Here is a 21,226-nt window from a genome sequence, read left to right on the forward strand (position 1 = left end):
CAGCAAGGGAAACTTCGAGATAACAGGTCGAGATCATCTAGAGTAATCTAGAAACACGTAGATGCAGCTGTTCATGGCTGTGACCAATCGAGATTAATCCGGTCGCTTCTCGCGTCACGAACAAAAATGATAACACCCCTTTTCTGCGCCTTGCGCGAACGAACGGACGCTACAATGATACGTTGGCAGTATAATTAACCTGCTAAGCTTCACCATCGGTATAGAGGGGGAAAGTAAATTATCTTCTTGACAAAACAAAATGAACAAACAAGGGCGAAGCCTCAGGGAGCTTGCCGACATTTCGGCAGAGGACTTGGGTATTTTAGCAATGTGCAATGCGGCAAGCGAACTTAGGGATCTATCAAACGCGTATCTTTTTGCTTTCGATATTTGGAACCACCATGTCTGCTCAGATATTTAATACTCTGGGCTCGGCATCGAAGTTTTAGGCGTCCAGTTTCGCAATATAAATGGTGCCATAAAAAAAAGTGAAAAGTTTTTGATAGATTTACTTAACTATTATTATATTCATTACGCTCTATGCCTACGCTGCCGCACTATCCACCTGCACAGACCGCACTGATGTGTCTTTCTTGGTATTTTAAAGAAAAATGTGCATTGAATAATTTAAAATTCTTTCTTTCTTCCTTTCTTTCTTTCTTTCTTTCTTTCTTCTCTTTCTTTTCTTTCTTTTCTTTCTTTCTTTCTTTCTTTCTTTCTTTCTTTCTCTATTTCTCTTTCTTTCTTTCTTTCTTTCTCTCTTTCTTTCTTTCTTTCTTTCTCTCTTCTTTCTTCTCCTTCCTTTCTTTCTTCTTTTCTTTCTTTCTCCTTTCTTTCTTTCTTCCTTTCTTTCTCTCTTTCTTTCTTTCTTTCTTTCTCTCTTCCTTTCTTTCCTTCTTTCTTCTTTTCTTTCTTTCTTGCTTTCTTCTTTCTTCCTTTCTTCCTTCCTTTCTTTCTTTCTTTCTCTCTTTCTTTCTTCTTTCTTTCTTTTTATTTCTTTCTTTCTTTCTTTATTCCGTTATTTCATTGCCTTTCTTCCATTTCCTTCATTTTTCTTTCTTTCCTCCTTAATTTTTTCCTGTCGTCTTACTTTCTTCCACTCTTCCTTTTCTTATTCTTTCACTTTTTTTTCTCTCTTTCTCCCTTTTCCTTTTTGTTCTTCTATTAATTTTTTCTTTCCTTCTTTTCTCTCGCTCTCTTATTTCTTTTCTTCGTTCTTCCTTTATTCCTTTTCTAACTTCCTTCTTTCTTTCTCTCCGGCATTGAATTTCAACGTCCTACTCTAATCACGCTAACAGTACGTTTTGCTGGGCTAGTTGTGTGACATTGTGTTCAGGAAAGAAAAAACAGCGCTAAATTGTACACAAACCACACAGAAAGACGGACAGGACGGGCGCTGACTCCAACTAAGTTTATGAAAGCCACATGTAGCATGCACAAGGTGTCCCACAATTTAAAAACGAGTTGGCAATAAGTACGGAGTCCCCATGGTCTTCTCCACCCCCTGCAAATTGGCAAAGATGTGCCCCAAGATTAGCAGCGGTGCGAAAGCCACATTTGGTGTGGGAAGAAGCACTCAAAGCCCTACGTAAGGTGTGCCACGGGAGTGGTCTACGAGATCCCCCTTACATGTGGCAAAGTGTACGTCGGTCAGACCGGACGCTGCGTCAACGAGCGTGCCGGGGAACACAGAAGGTCCTTAGCGAACGCATCGGTTTCGTTCGAAAACCTTCCCGCCCATTGCCGCTCTTGCATTGATGAAAATAAAAAGCACTGTGCACCACGACTTGAAGAGATTAAAATTCTAACCAGAAGTAAAGATAGATTAGCTCGCGAACTGGCAGAAGCCTTTTTTATCAAAGAGACGAGTGGCATGTGCGTCAGCACCACTTCTATCTCCCTACGAGGAAGTGAGCACAGATTGTTAAAAAATACGCGATTATGAGAAGTTATCGTCCGTGTGTGTGTGGGTGTTGTTGCCATGTGGGAAATGCGCATGCGTTCACCTTCTTCGGGCAATATATATGCTACATGTGGCTTTCAATAAACTTAGTTGGAGTCAGCGCCCGTCCTGTCCGTCTTTCTGTGTGGTTTGTGTACAATTTAGCGCTGTTTTTTCTTTCCTGAACACTCTAATCACGCTATTGGCTTGTTGCTTTTCGTGTCGTTCCGTTATTTCCTCTCACCTCTGCAGTGGTATCTGCGACTGAACGCATGAAAAAATACGGGTGCACCTACAGCTGGTCTACACTCCTTCTTTTAACTCTCTGTAACCTACATTCCACTCCCCCTTTTCTCAACTTATGCCTCATGGCAGACTTCTCGAATAAAAAAAAAATCATCAATTTGTTTAATTTTTTTTCTGACGCCTTCTTGCGCTATTTTTTATTTTTGTGTGTGTGTGTGTGTGGATCTCACTTCATCTCATAAGGGTCCCCTTCCTTGCGGCGTCACAAAGCATTTTGATCTATCATTGATTCACGAGTAAATTCTTTTCTTCTTCTTCGCAACAATGTGTCCAGACAGGCTATACTCTAACCACGCTATCGACTATTCCTTTCGTGCCGCTTTAGCGTTTCCTAACCCTTTTCTTCTTCGCAATGCTGCTCATGGCGAAAGAAAAAAAGATGCGTTTTGGGAGTCGAGAAGAAAGGTGGCTGGAGGGGGGGGGGGGGGGGGGGGGGGGGTTGAAGCGGGAGAAGAAATGACACAAACGCAATGCCCCGAGCACTTCCGGCGCGGTTAGAGCGCGGCCGAGCAAAAATCGCTCTGATCCCGCGTGCACGATCGAGTCTCTCCGTTCGATGTGTTGAGTTGCAGTACGATGAATAAGTCAGTGGAACCCGACCGTAATCTTCGTGGGCGCACTTGAAGGGCCACGAGTCGATGCTGCGTTGAGAGGACGTCTACGTGGTAGTGCAGGTGTTCGCGTGACGAGGCAGCATTGACTGGACAGCCGCGCTGACCTGCCCGGGACTGCAAGCGTGCGTGTGTGTATGTGTGCGGGCTCTGCCTATTGCTTGCCGTCTCCGCCTTTCCCCTGCAGCCAGTTTTGTTTCGTGATTGTAGTTATATCCCCCCGTTTCCCTTCCTCGTGTTGTGGACGCTGTCCGAGTGATGTGCGCTGCGAGCGCTGGCTGAGAAGTAAAGGATGACACGCGGAACGTTTTTCTTTCGAAGAGATTTACTTTGCTCCTTCGAGCTTCCTCGTCATTCTTTAAGTCCTCAAAACGGACGAGTAAATGCAAAATATATATATATATATATATATATATATATATATATATATATATATATATATATATATATATATATATATATATATATATATATATATATATATATATATATATATAGGCCTTTGGAATTATAGTAAATGGTCTAAGTTCGAACGCACAGGTGTTCACATGTGCTTTTGGATTCCGCTTTGCCGTCTCCGAAGATGCCAACAAAAGTATTCGCAGCACCTCATCCTTTTGCGCCTATTTGTATGTCTCCCAGTCTCGTTGGGGTTGTTTTACTTCATTTCTGAGACACCGACGTCACTGTGCCGACACTACGCCGCCCCAAGCGAGCGTCACTCGTATCTCCGACGTAGATTATTGGAAAACAAAAAAAAATCCTGTAAGGCGTCGTTTTATCTCCACGTGCTTCCTTCCGTTTATTTGGAAGCATGCAGACTCCGACGCAAAACTCCTGCCACAGTCGAAACAAAAACGCCAGCTGCGTGAGTGCGGGAAAAGTTTGGCGCTCCCTGTGAGTTGCCGTTCTCGTTCGACTCCGGGAGCGTAGCGTGCGACTGGGGGCCACGCTAGAGTCAGTCGCGCGCATCGAACTCCTTCCATCAATGCTCGGCGCGACTCGTTGTTCTCTGCGTACGCGGGCGTCACGCTTTGCGCTCAAAGCACGCAGCTAGGCATGCGGCCCTCGAACTAAGGGGCGAGTGAACGCCCGGAGAATGCTGTTCTGCGATCGGTGGACGAAGCTACAGGGCGGCTCGAAGGAAAGACGGAGCGCATAACTGATGCGCGCCGCGGCGTCGAGCAGGGCGAGCACGGTAAGCCAGCGCTAAGTGGAGGTTCGACATCGCCGCTCAATCCTGTTGCTGTTTTCCGACAGTAAATGACCCCTTCTCGCTGTGGGCGACTGGTCAAGAATCGAGCGGTGGTGACAGCATATTTCTTAAAAGAAAATTTCAAAATAATGAGAATAGAATCAGCTGTATCGAAAATTAAGTTAAGAATTGGGTATTAGGAGGTATGTGAGTAATAAATGAGGGAATGGGCCACCGAGTGCGGCAAAACGAAAACGCTCGACAAAGAAAGTTTCGGGGACGTTCTATAATCGTATTACCCTTAAAGTTCATATTTTGAGTTGATATACGTAAGCCCTGCTTGTTTTTGTTGTTGTTTGCCTCTTCTGCCGGCCTCGCTTGCAACACGCGTCGACTGTCATCGTCGTCGTCTACGGATTGGGAGGCCGTCTAGCGAAAGCCGTCAGTAACTTGGGTGCTCGAACAAAAGCGCCAAAGCCTCCACTGAATAGTCCAACAATTTTTATTCCGAAAAACATGCGCCGATTTTTCGTTTTTCGTCATGCGCATATAGTTAATTCATGTTACTGTTTATGGGTTTAGTAGCGTAACAATTAGCAAGGCACCTATGATGTACAAAACTCAGATGTTTTAACAGGAACACTTCTTTGTATTGTCGTCTCAGTAAATCGGTCGGTCGGTCGGTCGGTCGGTCGGTCGGTCGGTCGGTCGGTCGGTCGGTCGGTCGGTCGGTCGGTCGGTCGGTCGGTCGGTCGGTCGGTCGGTCGGTCGGTCGGTCGGTCGGTCGGTCGGTCGGTCGGTCGGTCGGTCGGTCGGTCGGTCGGTCGGTCGGTCGGTCGGTCGGTCGGTCGGTCGGTCGGTCGGTCGGCCAGACCCTCAGCTAAAATTGAAAATTGGTTTCGAGGAAGGGAAAGGCGAATTAACTGTCTCATCCCTGGGTGTACACCTCAACCGTGCCATGGGGGAATGGATCCTGAAGGAGTGAGTGAAACAAGAAGGAGGCAAAGAGGCGCCGTAGTAGATGGCTACAGATTAGTTTTGACCAGCACACTTACATTCTTCTATTTAGCTTCCTTCGAAATGCGCCCAAAGCGACCTGGTGCATAGAAGCCGTACGCCATAACCCCAGAGCTCCTTCGGCTGTTCACCTGTGACTAAAGTGAAATTGAGGAAGAAGTTAAAAGGAAGGGAAAGCTGTCATAACCAAAGCACAACCATTAGCTTGGCACCAGTTTCCCCACCCCCCTTTTTTTGGCCCTCCTTACTGAACCCTGGCCTATCCCCCTGCGCGGGTATGTACCCTGTCACTCAGACAAATACAACTGTCTTTAAGCGAACACATGGACCGCACCGGCAGGGGACCTATGAAAGAACTGAAAGATGCAGAGAGATAAGAGAAAGTGAGGAGGAACAGCATCTTTTCCGTTGATGGGGTAATTTTTGGCCGCATCGTTGATCCGCCTCGATGCATGAGCGCTAAGCATGCGCCGCTAACCGCCTTTTGTAGCGAGAAGTACATTACCCGCAGTCTCGCCGTTTCGCTGTGGGCCTTCAGCGCCACTTGTGCGCATGCGCGAGGAGCCGAGTGACGTTGTAGCTGCGCAGCGTAGCCGCTCGCCTCCGACTGACCAGCTGCGTGTTACTTTACGGATCACCGAGCCGTCTTTCTGGCAGTCAATAAAGTTGAATAACACGTGCCGCCTTCACCACATGTCTCGTCTTTAATGTCTGACACGTAGCCATGACAATAAGCAAAACAACTAGACATAACCAGGGATATACCGTACCTCTCTCTACGTATATCCTGGCCCAGCTGAGGTAAGCCATTGCCATTTTTTTTACAGCCTCTGCGCACACTGTTGGTCTATCAGAGAGTACGAGGCAGAATAGCCCAAGAAGAGAGCGCGCATCTTTGCGGCAACATGCATGACGTCATCGTACTTGGACAGAGTACACAGAGACCGAATATAGTGTAAAACCTGCTGGCATCCTGGTTGTGTCCCCCATAAAATGGTCGGTCGCGATCTGGTTTAATGACGACAGGAGCAAGGGCAGCGATAGTAATGCGGTGGGCGCGGGTGATAGTATGCATACCTATACGATTACGGTCATACCCAGCAATTCTCGACAAAAGCATTTTTGAGCGGGAAACGATTTATGAACGCAATTTTTTTTCATATAATGTAATATTTCACTATAACAGTCAATATAGCCGCAGGTTACCCGACGGCAGTCTTGCATTGTTTTGCCAATTCAAGTTTTTGGCATCGCCTAAACCGTTCCCGATTGGTTTTCTATGGCAGTCTTAAATGTTCGATGCAATCGATGGAAACACTTCAAAAGAAGTATTTTGCTGCACATCAGAATAATGAACTATTACCTGCAATATCTCCATAACACTGTCTTACAATTTTCCAGTTTTCATAATTTTTGCTCGAGAAAGCTGGACATGATATCTTGCTTTTCTGCTCAGCAGGAGGAAAGGCCTGCGCACCTCCAGAATATGCGTAAATTTCTCATTTGCACGTGGTTTTGTTCCCTCCAGGCAGCTCATATGAGTAGGCATGACAACTCTGTGATCTCATCAGATACCAGCGTCACTTCAGTTGCTGTCATTATCTTTTCCTCATATATCTTTTCATTTTTTTTTTGCACAATTAATTGCAGAACCGTAAATAATTTTGCGCTGGACAAATGCAAATCGAGCGGATTTCACGCATTTATGATCGACGTCATCGGTGTGCAAGATAAAAGCCGTGGATTTCATTTCTGCACGTCCAAAAACGTGACGGTGGTCGAGGCGTGTCGAGTCCTCCGTAGTTCTCCGTGCCCGCTTCGAGTTTGGCAGTAGCACCCAGAACAGTGGCAGAGAGGAACGCCTCGGAGCTGGGCTGCTGCTCAGAATGGTCCGAGGTATTTTCTTTTTAATACTTTTACTCGGTTTTTCTTACGAAGTCTACGAAGGTGCAAGAAGCAGGGCGTGATCGCAAATCCCGAGCGGCTGCGCACGGGGTTCTTGCATAATTGAGCAGGGCCTACAGCTCCTCTAATTACCGCACCCGTACGCTTTCCTCCACCCCGCTCTTAATCTTTCTCCCTCCCTCTTCCCCGCGCAAAGTGCCGCGTGAAGAGCCCCCACAAGGCCGTGCTGCCCCTGGTGGTGGCAAGGGGGTAAAACGAGGGCTGAGAAGGAAAGGGGCAGCAGGGGACGAAGAAAGAGAAAAGCACCTCCGAACTAAGAAAAAAAAAAGAGAGACGAGAAGAATGTGCTCCTTGCGAAGCTAATTTGAACGAAAGTAGACACGCTGTTAATGCTGCCACGTTAAAGCGGCGCTCATGTATGGTCGTCACGTCACAGATCACAAGGCTTCTGTCAGTACATGCAGACCACCGGCTGAACAAAAAAAAAAGATAGTAAAAACACGAATAATCAGCTGCAGATGCTCCGTGGTGGAATTAATTTATTACGTGCGTCGTCGTATACCGTGGTGTACCGTTATTCTCGAGTGGAACTTTTCCGCGCGTTCAAAGCACGCCGAAAGCTGAAGATTCCTCTGGCATTGTTTTTAAATACAAACGGTGCCGTTTTGACGCTATAGGAGGTAGCGACGACCTGATGCGATACCGAAGGAGCATTCCACAGATTTTCCCAGGGTACAGTGGGCCCTCACATAATCTGTTGAACGAAACAACCGCACATCCGGCCCGAAGGTGCGCTGCCATGGGAAGCTTGCAATAGCGTGATATAATTTGCGATCTACCGGAGCCCAAAGTTGTTTTAGTGCGCCAGCGTTAAGACTCTTCCACTTATATAACACACTACGCTATCGCATCACACCCTCAAGGCGCAGCTTAACTCCATTCAAGCTGAAGGGGGGGTGTAATCATTAAATGACTTGTGGTTTGGTTCTGTAGCGCTGCACGGCTTCACAGGCACACCACGATCGACAACATGATGTGAGGCCAGCTGGTTGGCCTGGTTGACCCTAGCGATTACACCTCGGGGCTTGCCGATACTCTGCGAACTTTCGTACCACCCAGCACATATATGCAAGGTGCTGAGAATTCTCGCTGTTCCAAATGCACACAAAACAAACAGATTCACAACAGCGCTACGGAACGAGGACAGAAGGAACACAAAATCTTTGTAGCCTATCTTGTCGTCGAGAGTAGGCAGAAATCATGAAATGCACGGTTGGAAAGGCGCCTTATACGCCTTATATCGCACCTTATACGACGGCTCATAGATGGTGGTAGCCGCACATGGGTAGCCGCCCATGCTTGTGGGCTACTGAACGTGCCTCTGTATTCACCCACTTCTGTTCTTCCAGCTAGACAGCGCGAATGGTCTCACTGTCTGATTTGGCGTCTTGGGGAGCTTCCGCCGTTAGCCGCTTTTCTTATGTGGACAGCGCGCTTTTCTCCCATTAGTGTAGTGCTTCACGAGCCGCCGCTTTCAGCCGCTTCTAGTGCTGTTGCACGGTAGGGCGCTTATCATCCCTTGCTGCTTTCGCTGCTAAAAGCGCCGCAGGGCTCTCCCGTTCTTCATCGGCCTCAGCGACAGATTTGGCCCCGCTCACTCGCGTGTGCACGTACTGAAAATCGCCGCTGGCGACGTAGGCTACCCTTTCTACACGCTGATTCAAGTGGCTTTGGCTGTAACCGCTGTAACATGGGAGCAAGTCTTTGGAAGTGCACAGCGGACGGATGATGATGAGGAAACGACGGATTTCAAAGCTCAGCTCGGGAGGCAACGAGTTCGAAATGTGGCGCTGGCCGAGTTATCTTAGGCATCGGAGAATGACGCCGCACGAATGACGGTTTGAATCCCACTCTAGCTGCGCTACAAGTATGATAAGTATTCTTTTTTTCCCGCTGCCTCCAGTTCTGACGAGATAGTTTGGACTGTTTCGGAGGAGTATGGCTTCATGTTCTTTTGATGTTCGATGCTCGCCTGCGTTTGCTGAGAATCGGAGCTAAAGGTATCGCCACCCCCAGTACGACCACATTGTCAGAGGACTGTAAAGTCAAACGAATTTAGACGCGTAGACTCTTAACAAGACCTTTGTTTGTGCCTGCTGATGAGTAACACTTTCAATAAGCAAAATGAATCCAAAACCACAGGCGTGCGACAAGAGGCTCTATGCGCCATAAGCGATAAAGGCATAATGAAAGAAGTTTACGGAGCACCAGGTTGTATGTGACTTCGGGAGCGCCTTGCATTGCGTGTGTGAAAGAAACATTCTCTGCCTCAGGCGCTCCAGCCTAGGAGGCTTCCGATGCCGTTGTTTAGATCTCCTGAGCAGTGCAAAGTGCACTGAATGGAGTTCACCGTGCATCGATGCCGAACCACGAATGCAAATTTTTCATCGAGCGATTCAAACACGGAAAAAGGAAAAGGTTTGGCGTCGTTCCAAACATGTTTTTTCGGTCGTCGGATGCATGCTTTTCGAGCACTGCCTCTCGGTGCCCATGCCGTCTAGCGAGACTTCCTCTTCTGTGTTGCTCGACTTCCCACTCGGGAGCGACAGAGTTACGTCGCACTCTATCGACATTTATGGCTTTGAGGTTCGCGCGCTTGGGGGAGCTGTAAACGATGTTTCAGCGGGACTAGAGGAGCCTGCAGCCTGTACAGAAAAGAGGGGCTGAAATTTAGTGAGGCGGGATTGATCGGTATTCTGTGGATTTGACCAACATTTTCTAAGGCGCAAGAAAAAAAATGCAGATAAGAGACACGAGAATGGAAGGTTTCTGCTTAGAGATCGAAACCTCACCTCTTCACAAAAGGGCGTGACTATGGAAGTAAGTGATGAAGTTTCTTGTCACGTTGACTTTTGTTACATTTTGAAAACTCGTCATACTTTGCCTAACTCCCTCTGTTGGATCGTATATAAGGAAATTACTCGCGTAAACTAGAGCTTTCGCAAAGAGCGTGGAAAAAAATTCGAAGTACAAGAATTTGCATTCCTATTTTGCGGCAGCACAGGGGTGAGTTTGTCGCGCGTGATCGTGTATGCATTCCAAGCCACTTGGCCGCGAGTGGAGGAGGATGCCGCCACATACCTGCGGTTTTTACTCGCTAACTATTTTCTTCTCTGCAGAGCAGCGCTGCACAGAGAAGAGGATATCGTTTCTAAACTCTAGATACTTCGCACCGCTTTTCAATTACATGCAAAAAGGCTCCACTCCACGAGCAATGATTCCCGTTCGCCCGAACACTCCCAACTGCCGCTTTCACTTCTAGCAGTTTCTCCCCATTCGCTCGAACCAGTGCGCGCCGCATGCAATGTAGCCCTTTCTCATCTACCCCCTCACTTCCTTCCTTTTTCCCCTTCCCCTCCCCATCCCACTTAACCCTTCCACGAACAGGCTACTCACTCACAAAGTCTCTCTTTCCCTGTCTCTTTTTCTGCACACTGTGGTGTAACAAAACCATGCAGCATTGCGAACGCTACGAACTTGCGTCAGCTAATCACTCACCAATTTCACAAAACTGTTCACACATAAGCACAAGACTTAATTCGCTCACCATTCACGTGTCGCTTCTCTAGCCAATCTGACACCAAGTGATGTGACAGCCCATATGTCAGCCAATCGCGAGCTATATTCACGCGTGCCCGCGGTCTTGATTGGCTCACGATACTTCCATAGGCTTTGATAACGCTGCACGCTTATATTGACAAGGACCATTGCTGCGCGAGTGCGCGTGTGTATACAGAACACTTATCTGCCGCGGGCGAGAAGCGTGAGACGCAACGGGAGGGTCGAAGAGCTTCTGTTTCCCCATTCACCTTCCGGCGCGCCCTCTTTTGCGTACGCGTTCACCCGCGAAATTCATGAATATTTAGAGGAAGTCCAGGCTCGTCCGCTATGCGCCAACGGCTTACCTGCGCAGCAAGTGGGCGAATCGCCTGGTCTCAGTGTCAACAAAGAGTGAACACCGCAGGGTGGCCCTGCCTGCGCATCCTCCCGCCCTACGCGCGCTCCAGGGGCGGGAATGCTTGAAGCAAGTTAAAACTCAAGGGCAGGAGCCCCACTGTAAAACATCAGTGCTTTGCTGGTATGCATGTGTGCTTGCATAAGCGTTAAAATTTCAATCACTCTGCACCGTGTTGCGGAGCTCTTCGTCGCTTTTGGCCATTTAATTCAGCCATTCATCATGGCATGCAGGCCATCCCATGGGATGCAGACAAAGGTGGTTGTCGTCGTATATTGAGTCGCACAAAACATTTAGAATTGCAAACAAATATGAAAAGAAAAGCAGAGCAAGTAAAAAAAAAAATACAAAACATTTCAACAACCCAGCCACTAGCCTCTTTGTTCCATATAATCCTAAAGAGCCTTTCATCCCCTCGTAAATGTCTTCTCATATGTAGTAAACGATGGAAGCCAGCAGTCGCCATAACCAAGAAAAGCATAGGGGAATGCTTGTATTTTTTCCTGTCTTTTTTTCTGTTCTATTTTATAATCAGTTATTATTCAGCTATAAAGTAATTTCACTACGAATTTGCCATTGATTAATGCCACAAATTTCAAAAAAATTAAGGATAAACATTTCCCTGTGCTTTCGGTGACTGTTGGCTTACTTGTGTTTGTCATAACGAGCCCCTCATTTCCTTACCCTTGTTGCTCATACGCAAGAAAGACGATGGGACATAATGTTGTGTTGTCTTTTCTGCATTAGTTTGTTCTCGTTCTTTCTCCCGTCTGTGTTGCACAAAATCCGCCCGTTAGAAAATTTAGAAAAGCTCATCGTGCGGCAAACGCCTGTCTCGGGGCAGCTGAAGCCATGGTGCGTTGGTCTTATGCAATGGATGAACACGCAACCTTGACGCTTCGCAACGAGCGAGTTATAGGTGGTAGTCTCGAATCGCCTGGGGTCCCAAGTTTCAGTGGCATCCCTGAAATGCGTGTGTGGCCGAGAACGCGTTCTGCAGATGGAGCTGCGGCAGCTCTTTTCTCGCCGCCCAAAGCGTGACGGATTGGGAATCGATGGCGCCTGATGCACCGCCGTCACTTAGCGGTGCTTCGGGGAAAAAGCGCCCTGTCCGCTAGCGCCGGCTTTGCTTTTTTTTTTCTTTTTTGCGAAGCTCCTAAAAGAAGGTTCCTCGCGCCCTGCATTAGCTTTCGCAGTCAGCTTAAACGAACGCGTGCAAGAAGAAAGGAATAAAAAATAGAAGGAGGAAATGCGCACGATGTGAGCATTCCGCTGTCACCGCCACTAGGAACGTTGTACACTTCGACATAAGCAGCGAGCTGCTTCCCGGCCGCAACGAAAGCCCCTCCAGGACGACACAAATGCGCCCGCAAAATCGTCAGAAATGTGCATTTCCTCCAAGATGGCCTGAGCGCAAAGCGGATCTTACGGCTACAGCTCTGGTAGCTCGCCTCCTATAAATAGCGGCTGTCAGAACACTTATTCCGACCGACATACGCAGCCACGCGCCTCGCGAGCGGTTAGGTATTTTGGGAAAGTCGACATCGGGTGTTGACATTCGTGGGTCGAATATTCGTCCGGAAAAATACAGGGAAGCTGATTCCTTCGACGCGCTACCCTCGTACCATCGTGAGTCGTCGTTTCATCTTAACGTAGTACGTGAGAATGGCGTAACGCGCGGACACTTTCAGCCAAGTGGCTTCTGCGAGTTTCGTAAGGTAATCCGTTCCTTATTTTCTTTTCTTCATTCCAAGGCGCGCTTCGTGCTGGTATTTCAGGTCTAGATTGGTTAAGGTACGGCCAGAATCGCTCCAATATCGTAAGGATTTTCGCCGTGGAACTGCGCAGTCGTCTCACCTTTTATTAGTTTTGATTTATTATATCTCAAATGCCCACTAGGGCATTGAATAAGGGGGGTTACGCGTTAATATAATAAACACAAAAATCAATAAAAATTTGAAAGGCTGGAGACCAACCGAGACAGTCTCGCGCTTTCAAGGCTCTGGACTACGTCAAATAGCTGCTCTCATAGCCAAGGAGAAAAATTTAGAGACTTTAGATTAGAGGGTAAGAAAATTATTTATGCAGCTCATTTAAAAGCGTGGAAGGATGGGGTTACATGTGTGCTCCATCCAGTGGAATGAATGTCAGCTAACTGAGTAGCGAAGCAACGCAAAAGTATAAATCGTACCGCGAATCCGCAACGAGGAAAATTTGTCGTAAATGTGCGGACTAAGAAAGAAAGAAAGTTCACTCTCTGAGCGCACCAGCAGAGCTCTTCTGGCGGCGATGATCCCGACGCAGGTCAGTGCAGTGTATCCTGAACAATTGGAAGCGTACGCAGAATGGATTGTGCAGCGCGCACATTACTATGCTTGTCGGTTTTGCCTTTTCCGTTAAGAGCATTCTTGCCGATGCTTCTCAAGGCGTCCAAAGGACAGCCTAAAGAGAACATAGCGTCGGGGACAGCAAGCTTGGTTTTGTGATGCAGCGCTGTGTAAAATAAAGTTCAACAAACTGTTAGTTGAAAAACAGCGCTTCAGTTGTCTCCATTTTCCTTTGTGCCCTTATCTCTTTGCGCTGAAAGCCTTAATGTTTGCACGTTGTTTAGCCATAATAGCTAAGACACCCCAAGCAAAATGTTTTCTTTTTTTATCTTAACTTACGATTCCTGTTAAATGTTTACTTTGAGGCAACGAAGCAGTGTAACCTTAATATTATTAGGCTCAAGCTTTAGTGTTAAAAGTGTAGCAGACGAGACGTGAGCCGGCTGTTTTAGTTGGAGCGAAAAAAAGTGTTTGCCTTTAGAGGTAACGTTTCGAAGCAAACGTCAAACTGTAGAATGATGCCAACTGCGTCCAAAGCTTTTAAGAAGGATAGCATGAGACAACGAGAAAAACTGCAGGAAAATGAGCGACAGGCGCTTAGCAGTGTAGTGCGACATATAGCTTAGCTAGCAATCCTCGCACTCATGGCATCCGTCGGAACCTCATAATTTTTTTGCGCGTCAAATTCGGGAATCCGCTTGAGTGCTACGCACGTTTGACATTTCTGAGCGTGCAGATATCGTTTTTTTCTTCAGCTGTCATTCTTAAGCCTGCGCAAAGCGAAGCATTGAATAATTAATCCTGCCTGACAGCCTTAGCTACTTCTGCTTGCGCGTTTCAGCCAAATATTGACTGAGAAAGACGCACACTGACGGAGACAAATGCTGCACAACACGTTTAAGTGAAATAAATATGCGAAAGGTGGAATGGGTGTTGCGCAGGAGGGAAGCGCCTGCGAAGCTCTTGTTACCTTTAAATTGCACGTTGAAGAATTTTTGGCCCGCGCGGGAACTGTGTTGGTTACTGGGAACTTATTACGCGAATAAAAGCTTCACGGAAGCATATGGGATAAGAGGTGAGCGTCACTTACCTTCTCCTAACATTAAATGAAACAAAAGGATACAGTAGTTCACTCGCCATAGCACAGAAGGAAGTCTCAAAGTAAGCGGCAACCCATGCAGTAAACTGTCTGGGCACCCTGGAACATGTTGTGAATTTGCACGTCATGAAGTTGCTCTCTTTAAAGCTATCTTTTCTTTTTTTTCTGAAGGACCGTAGAATGCGCATAGTCAATATTGTTTTTGTTTTCTTAAAATTCACGCAGTTCACTAGAAAAAAAAATGGACCATAACCATCAGCGAAGTTCAACCTACCATGAGCTGGAACCTATAACTCTCCAAGTCCTCCTGTTACTGATAACTTTAGGCTTGGTAAGGATACCTTTAATGAAGCGAACATGAAAAGATTTTTTTAATGGTTGCTACAATTTCCAGACTTCCTGTCTTCCCCATGACCACTGTACCATATAACGATAAAGAACTGCGACCGCGAACAGCCAAAATCAACCCTACAATCAACGTGCCGTTCTACTGCACTACCGCCATTTTGCGGCAAAAGTCTTTCGAAAACGGCCCCAGCAAGGGATGTGCTGTCGCTTCCGAAACTTGGCGACCACTGCCCGCATCGTCTGGGGCTGCCAGGTCTATTAGGAGCTACGCACAAGGCAGCTCACACAAAACTATAGACCTCCTTCCCCCCGCGACGTCACGGAGATGCGGTGGCGCTGATGTCAGTAGCGACTTTCGCGTGGTAGGCAAAACAGGTTCCGCCTGGCCGTGCCTACCGCAGGTGCCGCAGCTACCGGCGGCTGCATATCGTGGCTGCGCACTGCAGAAGCAGCATGTACTGACCAGCTGCGTCGCTGTTGGATCCGCGTAGTATCATAAAACGAAAAATTAGATTAGCTTTAATAGGTTTCTCGGAAATAAATGCCGCATTAGGAAATGAGCCGCGGTAGTAAAAGCGCGAAGCCTGGGTGTCGACCGGCGCTGCCAGTCAACGTACTTCACAGCAGGGAGATTGCCGCGCTCATTCACTAGCTGGACAGCATGGTACGCTTAAAATTGTGCAAGAAAAAAAAGCATGTATGTAGCTGCGCACATATTTATCACCCTGAGCTGATGTGCACGGGCGCCGGCAGGGTCACTCTCCACCAAGGAGTGCGTTATTTTGTTAATAGCACAGCATGTTTTAACTTGTGTAGAAGTTATACGAACGTATAATGGCGCGTTTTAGGGCATTTAATACATACTTCAAACTATTTCTTAACATGACCGACATATTTATTTAATTCTAGTAGAAAGAAGTCTGGTAAGTTGAGACAATCTTGCGCGGTCACGTTGGCATGCTTCGAACAGCGTACTTTGAGTGTGACAAAAGCCATATGCTTTTCATTGCATCAAGCATGTGTCATAAGCGGCTTCATGAAGTAGTACATAATCGCGAAGACTGTTTGGAAAGAAGCAACCGCAGGCGGGCTACCAACAGAGGCACGTAGCGAGATTGACAGGAGATGAGGTAATAAAAAGTGTTTTCTTTATTGATGCGTGAGATATGTAACAAATTTGGTGCAAATATGAAATTGCTCTGCTAATTTCAGTAATGCGTTTTATTTTCAGCTATACCTGTTGCAGTTCTTGGATAACTATAATTAACACCCTGGTCAAGTAACCCCGAGTCTTGAATAATTAAGCAGAAAGTGCGGAAATTTTTTATGCCAGCATGTTGCCAAAGCCCTATTCTCTATGATGGCGGTATTACTTCTTTTTTTTTAGATTCTCAGTACGTATGCATCCAGAGAAAGATGAAAACTTTTCTTATAAAAATAACTAACATACTACTGCTCCTGTCGGAAAAAAAAATCGAGACATTTAATGCACTCCTCAACGTCTCTGGAATCGTTAGCGACAAATTTCTATTTCCATTCGTTACAAATTTACGAAGGGGTGAGTGATGCCAATCGCATAAAATGTGGTAGATCGCAAAACAAACCTTTAAGTGTATTCCCTCGTTTATGGCCTCTTCGCTTTCGCTTTGGTCAAAGAAATGCGGCACTGAAATCAATGAAACCTCTGATCCCTGTTCTTCGTTGTGATACTACCATTGTGGTGCTCCGTCGTCGGAAACCCACAGAATTTGCGACGTGCCAGGACCATCAGAAAACCCATTACCTCACAATTTTTGACGACCACAGATCTAAAAAACCGTAATGTTATGAATTTGTACTGAATATTTTGCTATAATTTTTCGTAACCAAACAGAAGACCCAGGGCTGGGAAAGAATATAATTTCAGGAATCCAAACTTTTCACCAAATTGACAGTTTAAGAAGGGGAGAAGTCGCCCTGGCTGGTGCCTGATCTGACGGCTAAAAACAGCGGTTACGCGAGACAGATGAGATCGAGACACGATCGACGCTGTCCCCACATTTCGCACTGTGCGACACGTGTGTCAACAGACGGTGAGCGCACGTCGGCTCTGCCGAAAAAACGCCAGTACTTCCCTCACCACTGTCCCGAGGTAAAATCATCCTTGCTAGTGCAGAGTGTCAAAAACATTACTTTATTCAATGCCTAGGGCAGAAACCAACATTTGAAACGCTTTCTATCCATAATAACACTGTGGCGAAATCCGCCGTACATGCCAACGGGAGCCCGTGTACTTCGAGGAGTACTAAGCTTAAAGCACCAACCATTGTCATGATTCTCAGAAACTCAAAACGCGCCTACAAGCCTTGAAAACCGGTGCTGCCCCACCTCAACTCGACGCCACTCCCTGGCCTCTTGCCTACCGCGAGTCCGGTACGACTGCAGCGCCACCTCGCTTGTTTGCAAACATGGAGGAGGTCTATATACTGCGAATCCGTTCGGCTACCGACGTCGAGGCTAGTTTCTTCGAGGAGAACGAGACGACACAGTCTTCGCTGCGCTCAGGACAAAGCTAGCGGAATTTGTTGCAGAAGGCCCGAACAACATGTTTTAAGGCAGACAGCGGCGACCATGCGAACATCAGCTTCGGCCGCTGTGACAGTGGTGAGGCCACACGCCCGCCCTGACGCTTCGAACGAAGTGGATTTAATGAAGGGAATTAGTAAAAAAACTTATTTCACTCAGTCAAGTACGCTGGCTTACCGTTACGGAAATGCCTACTAAGTAAAGAAAAATGCACTCGTAACCGAATTTTGGCCGATGGGTGATTGCGGAAAGTGCACCAACAAAATCCCGAAACCGCAAGGTTTGTCAGGTAGGATTCTGTTACGAGGAAGGGAAGAAAAAGGAAGGAACTCTTCATGTCTCATAATGACTGCCACTAATTGATAGACGCTGACGAGTAAGTAATTCATCTCAGTGTTATGTTAGCTGATGTCGAGACACTAAACAACGGCCATGAAGGCGGACATCGATAATGAACCACGACCTTTGCCGCATGCTGCTCTGAGAACGAGGCGCGAGGCCTGCATACAGCACATAATTACCACCCCATGAAAATTCAAAGTCGTCTCGACCACGGCAGGATGGTATGGTCTTTCGCATCCACCCGTGGAAGAGATATTCAGAACGACGCAAACTGTCACACGCACTTCCCTGCTCCCTTAGCTGTTGTGATAAATTCTTAATGCGCTGCGCCGTGTCGTCGTCGTTAACGTCGGAGAAAAAATGAACGCGAGAACTTCAGCGAATGCGACCCATTTTCCAAAAATTCGAGCTCATGGTCGTCTAAAAGTTCGTAAATATGAGAAGAGCATTGGGTACGGATGTTTCCTTGACTGAAACCGGAAGCGGAAGCTGCGGTGTTCAGTTGCGCCGCGCACTTAGTCGAAAACGAGCCTAATGACCGGAGCCAGCACTGCAGCCAAAACAAACTGAAGATGGGTCGGAGATGGCGTAAACAAGCGCCGCTTCCGCTTCCTGTAGCTTGTCAGCATGTCGACGAGCTGGCATGGCGGAGTTTGCACAGCAGGAGCAAAAAAATAACAAAGCGTTTCTCTCTTTCTTATCGTTTACCTGTCCTGCGGCAGTTTCCGGTTATTTTAATGGCGACGAGTTTGGAAAACGCCCGTGTAATGAGACTGTGGTGCACGGTAAAGAACCCCAGGTAGACTAACTTATTACGGAGCCCTCCACAACAGCATGTGTAATGTGTATATTTTACTGCAGATATCCATCACTCATTAACCATTCAATCAGTTGTTCTCACTAGCCTTGCAGAAAGAAAGAGGGAAACGTACCCTTCTGAGGCGGAACACTTCCTCCGCTGTGGCACCGCTGCAGCAAGCCCAGGAAACCTGGGCAAACGCTCCTAGTTTGCGTGGCTGCCACCGCGTGCCACGTGGCGCTGAACAAGATTACAAAGTCAGGATTAAAAACGTGGCGAATTTCAAGGGAAATTCGAGTTTTCGGTACTGGCCATTGATTTTCAACGGCCGTCGGAAATAGTTGGTGGAAGTGAAGGAAACATTTTACAGGTCATACTGTGCCTCCTAGCTCCGCGAGGAGGCAGAGTAGGCCATGATAATCACCGAGCTTGCTCAGAATCTCTCGAGACTCCCTAATTTTCTCAGAATTACAAGTAAAAAAAAATAAATTAGTAGAGTTAAGCCTACCGGCTTAGCGCATTATCCAGCGAAAGCTGGTTGCAATTAGCGGCGTTTCCGGCAGGTAAGGTCGGTCTGGCGCTTGCATGAAAGGAGGACTTGTAGCGCTGGCACAAACATATTTAGAGACATTTTATGCACACGGCGAGCCAAACTGACACACAAATAGCTATTTGGCTTTGCTTTTCTATTTCGCGCGAATTTATCTACTTCGCTTTGGCCTGTCTGTCTCGAGCACTTTAGGTACTCGGCTCAGCCTCTCTGTTTCTGTAGAGCAGAGATGTCTACATAGCCAAGCCTGGCATCATGCGGAGAAAGAAATGAAAAAAACGCGATCCAGCTTTGCAATGACCAAAGACAGCAGTGGGGCTTTGTGTCATTACGTAAGGAAATATAAACGAAGAACTAAACGGGGATGAAGGAGGGAGTGAAAGAAAGAAGTGTTCCCGAAGTGGAGGCTCGGAATAGTTTCGGAGTCCTACACGCCTGTACTGGTAGGTGCTTGCGCCGAAAATGTGAAAAGTGACGGCTCATTACTTCTTTCAACTGGCCCAAATGTGGTGTGCATTCCTAAACGGCGCTTAGTCGTACGCCGTACTTCTTAATGGCCTTGGCAAATCGTGTATGGTCTGTCGAAAGTCGGCTGCGCCGTGCAAGCGCACAGGTTTGATTAGTTCTGGCGAAAAGCTCTTTATGGAATGAAGAAGGTGTGATTTTTGGTAGGAGCAACGGATAAGGAGGCTTTGGTAACCTATCAAGTGTTACGAAACACAATATACATAAGCATTCCCGTCTGCAGATGTGGCTGTGGAACTAAGCGGAAAAACGAAAGGCGTTTCAAATGCGCGATTATCCGAAAACTGCTGGCAGAGTTTACCGCGCACATTTCACAAAAGCTCATTGCACTCGACGACCTTTTTATCGTTGCCCGTTAAACACGAGACGCTAAAATATATGTTTTTCATAGTGCGCAGCATATTTCTCAAGCATACACCAAAATTTTCGCTCCAATTTTTTTCTTAGTTTCCAATCGAGTTCATAATTTGGCACTAACTCCCTCGAGCTTATTTTTATTTCTCTGCTTCAGGGGAGTCAGAGAAAGCCGAACCACGCTAAAGCGAGCACAGTCGGCGCCAGCGTCCACCACACTACGACGGGAAACACTTTATAAGCGAGCCCGGAGGCCGCCCAAAGAAGAAGAAGGCGCTCATATGGGTGTCCCACGCCGAGTTATTTCCCTCGCGTCTGCTGTATAAAAAACGCGGCTCCTCCTCACGGCGTTAAAGATCCGATAGTGCGTAAACCCGGGCGACAGCCGGTTCGGCAATAAGCCCCCTCGGCCTCGGAGGCAGCGGCTGCCGCAAGCTCAGCCACACTGCACTCGGCCGCCGGAGTGTAGCGCGCGTCAGCCACTCCGTGCGGCAGCCATCAAAAAGGCAGTTTTCCCTGTCGCGCCGACTTTTGTCCGTCGCTTGCTCAGTCGAAGAAAATACGGGGAGAAAGCCGTGGCACGACGAAGCGATTTCCAGTTTACAACAACATCTCCCTCCTTCTCTCTCCCCTTCTTACTCCTTCTCTGCAACTCGTCTCGATGCGGTCTCTCCGCGCACCGCACCACGTTTCACCTTTTTGTTTTTTCCTTCCTTGTCCATGGCGGCCATCTCCACCGCATTTGTCAGACCTCAGTGAGCACGTTTTCTCAGCGTCGCCTGAGGATCGCTAAGTAATTCTCTGCATTTTGACGTTTGGTTCCTTACCCTGCGCGTTTCCTGTCCCCCCCCCCCCCCCCCCCCCCCCACACACACACACACATGCACACACACTTTTTTTTTTTTTTTGTCCGAGAGTTCATACGCTTTCATTTACCCACGATTAAGACAAAAGCAGCACGTCGCCAGCTTTTACGAAATGGTGGCCCCTCCTTTTATTTTTCTTTTTGTGCCGGGATGTTAGTACATGCTCTGGCGCAAAACAGCCTTCGCTGCTGAAATATATTTGGTTATGCGCGTTTTCATGGCAATATTTATTGTAAACGCTCGACGAGCATATATTTCTCAGCTGAAATTCCCATTCACTGCAGAACTTCATACGTGATGACAGAGCATGCGAACTGGATTAAGTCTCGCGTTCACTTTTATTTTAATACATGGGAATAAGTTATGGGGGTGAGGGGGGAAGCACTGTTAGAAATATCGCGCGAACAAACGAGCAATTATGCTGCATTTTTTATGAATGCTAGATGACATGTGTGGTTAA

General features: G+C 47.3%; 1 protein-coding gene across 1 annotated transcript in view; it reads left to right on the top strand.

Annotated features, from left to right (window-relative positions):
- The window catches only part of LOC149365003 (uncharacterized), a 64,059-nt gene that overhangs the window by 19,725 nt on the left and 23,108 nt on the right, over positions 1-21,226 (top strand). The gene's annotated exons all lie outside the window — the stretch shown is intronic.

The sequence above is a fragment of the Amblyomma mixtum genome, chromosome 2, assembly GCF_055824585.1.
Source record: "Amblyomma mixtum isolate Tamu chromosome 2, ASM5582458v1, whole genome shotgun sequence".
NCBI lineage: Eukaryota > Metazoa > Arthropoda > Arachnida > Ixodida > Ixodidae > Amblyomma > Amblyomma mixtum.